The sequence below is a fragment of the Schistocerca serialis genome, unplaced genomic scaffold (assembly GCF_023864345.2).
Source record: "Schistocerca serialis cubense isolate TAMUIC-IGC-003099 unplaced genomic scaffold, iqSchSeri2.2 HiC_scaffold_1242, whole genome shotgun sequence".
NCBI classification, from domain to species: Eukaryota; Metazoa; Arthropoda; class Insecta; order Orthoptera; family Acrididae; genus Schistocerca; species Schistocerca serialis.
In genome coordinates this window covers 220,001-222,500 of record NW_026047450.1, presented here as the reverse complement: position 1 = coordinate 222,500, position 2,500 = coordinate 220,001, and the positions used below count along the sequence as shown (strand labels likewise).

Here is a 2,500-nt window from a genome sequence, read left to right as displayed (position 1 = left end):
TCGGGAGAAGGGACGTCCGCGCGCGAAGCAGGCGTTCCGGAAGGGCGCGGGCCAGAAGGAAGAGATTCATCACTTTCACCAGGACTTCATGCGGCAGGCGCCGCAACTCCGCTGGGGTAAGGCCGTCCGGCCCGGCTGCTGATCCCCTGGGCGGCAACGCGGCGGCGACCTCCTCATGTGTGACCGGCCCCCATAGGCACTCGGGAGCGACAGGCTCCGAGTGCGGGAGGAGGCGGTCACGAATGAAGCCCGCGGTGGAGATGGGCTTCTTAGTGAAGAGGTCCGCCCAGAAGTCCAGCAGACCAGGGATGGCAGGTGGCGGCTGGAGCAGGGTGCCATCCAAGAGGCCGCGCACGCAACGTGCACGCGACCGTCGGAAGGCATCCTGCGTTCTCGCGTACTCCCAGCGGCGCCGCTTGCGCTTCTGCGTCGGCGGCGCAGCAGGCGGCCGCTTCGATGGTTGGCGCGGCCGCTGTGTCCTGGTGATCGATCTCTCCCCTCCGGACCCGACCGACGCAAGGGCATCCGGGAGCATGCCCAGGATGACATCGGGCGGCGTGCCCCGCCCCAGACCTATGACACGATCCAGGGCAGAGAAACGCTGGGCGGAAGCGGGTAGCCCCGCCAGATGCTCCCAGATGGCGGCGTCAGTCGGCCCCTCCGGCGGCGGCCCGGTGGTGTCGGCCGCGAAGTCCTCGGCTGCGTCGACGGGCGGCGCAGCGGCCTCGCCCGCGTCAGGCAGCGGGCTCGCTGCTCCCCGGCGGGACGCCGGCTCTTCCCACCGACCGATCTCAAGCGCCTCCATGAATTGGCGGACAAGCTGCTTGTGGGCAGCTTGCCGCCGTCGGCACTTGATTGCCTCAAGCGTTCGGTCGGGGAACATCCTGATGAGCTCTTGATTTACAAAGAAGAACCGGGCGTCCCTCTCGAGGAACAGTTCGGCCTCTGCCTTGGCGAGCAACAGGACTTCTTCCTCCGTCCACCTCGCGCGATGCCTCTCCATGACGATCTCCGCGTTGGCGGCCGCAAGGTGTTGGCGGCGGCGATGGACCCCGAGACCGTTCTTGGTGGTGAAGCTGCGGTGGCACTCACTACAGGCGTATACAGCTGCAAAAGTTACAAGATTTTCGGCACGGCCGGTTGGCCGGCTAGGTGCTGGGGGAGTTGGGGTGGCACCTTCAGCGGAAGGGCCACCACTTATTCTTTGATTACTGCCCCCAACTAAAAAAGGGATAGTGCGAGGGGGGGCTGGTAACCCCCCCAAGCCCCTGGTGCGGTCTTCCACTCTGCGAAAATCAGCGGGCCCACGAGAAGGGGAGAAGACCGCAGGAGAGGAGAGGCTAAGAGGGCTAGGCCCATGTATTGCGCATCACTCTCCCTGTAACTATAACCCAAGGAAGGCACCTCACAGCAGCAGCACGACTACATCAAGACCGCACTTCGAAAAGCCAAGTCCGGATGCAGCCACACCGCCGCCACTTGGCCACCTTAAGAGAGTCATAGTTACTCCCGCCGTTTACCCGCGCTTGCTTGAATTTCTTCACGTTGACATTCAGAGCACTGGGCAGAAATCACATTGCGTCAACACCCGCTAGGGCCATCGCAATGCTTTGTTTTAATTAGACAGTCGGATTCCCCCAGTCCGTGCCAGTTCTGAGTTGATCGTTGAATGGCGGCCGAAGAGAATCCGCGCACCCGCGCGCCCCCGGAGGAGCACGCTAAGGCGGACGCGGCCTCGCAGCAAGGAAGATCCGTGGGAGGCCAAGGCACGGGACCGAGCTCGGATCCTGCACGCAGGTTGAAGCACCGGGGCGCGAACGCCGCGCAGGCGCGCGCATCCTGCACCGCCGGCCAGCACGAGGCCGACCAACGGCGAGAGCAGACCACGCCCGCGCTAAACGCCCGCACTTACCGGCACCCCTACGGCACTCACCTCGCCCAGGCCCGGCACGTTAGCGCTGACCCACTTCCCGACCAAGCCCGACACGCCCCGATCCTCAGAGCCAATCCTTATCCCGAAGTTACGGATCCAATTTGCCGACTTCCCTTACCTACATTATTCTATCGACTAGAGGCTCTTCACCTTGGAGACCTGCTGCGGATATGGGTACGAACCGGCGCGACACCTCCACGTGGCCCTCTCCCGGATTTTCAAGGTCCGAGGGGAAGATCGGGACACCGCCGCAACTGCGGTGCTCTTCGCGTTCCAAACCCTATCTCCCTGCTAGAGGATTCCAGGGAACTCGAACGCTCATGCAGAAAAGAAAACTCTTCCCCGATCTCCCGACGGCGTCTCCGGGTCCTTTTGGGTTACCCCGACGAGCATCTCTAAAAGAGGGGCCCGACTTGTATCGGTTCCGCTGCCGGGTTCCGGAATAGGAACCGGATTCCCTTTCGCCCAACGGGGGCCAGCACAAAGTGCATCATGCTATGACGGCCCCCATCAACATCGGATTTCTCCTAGGGCTTAGGATCGACTGACTCGTGTGCAACGGCTGTT

At 63.2% G+C, this 2,500-nt stretch overlaps 1 pseudogene; it reads right to left on the bottom strand.

Annotated features, from left to right (window-relative positions):
- Nucleotides 1-2,500, bottom strand: part of LOC126436678 (large subunit ribosomal RNA) — a 7,955-nt pseudogene that overhangs the window by 3,584 nt on the left and 1,871 nt on the right.